We start from the raw sequence: 332 nt of genomic DNA, 5'->3' as shown, positions 1-332 counted from the left end.
AACCCTGAGGTATTCCCTGTTATCGTGTTGCTGTGGAAGGGATTCCGACGGCACGTAATGGGCATGGGAAATGTTGCAAGCGCATGACTACCACATCCCTCATTGGGTTACCAACATTAGTGAGCGACAAGCAAAAATCCACTCCAGGCATATCACTTTGTGCTTATACCTCATACTGTCATATGCAAAATTGAGATGTAGTACTATGAGGCGAAAATAAAAGAGCAAGAGTCACAGCAAGAGTGCAAGGTAGAGCGTGTCGTATTCTGTCCGGAACTCTCAACTGATTCATGGTATTTACTATAACAAATCACTTAGCCGCAGGAAGTCCG

The sequence above is a fragment of the Trypanosoma equiperdum genome, assembly GCF_001457755.1.
Source record: "Trypanosoma equiperdum strain OVI genome assembly, contig: ctg_283, whole genome shotgun sequence".
Classification (NCBI taxonomy): Eukaryota; Euglenozoa; class Kinetoplastea; order Trypanosomatida; family Trypanosomatidae; genus Trypanosoma; species Trypanosoma equiperdum.
This window is presented reverse-complemented; position numbering follows the sequence as displayed.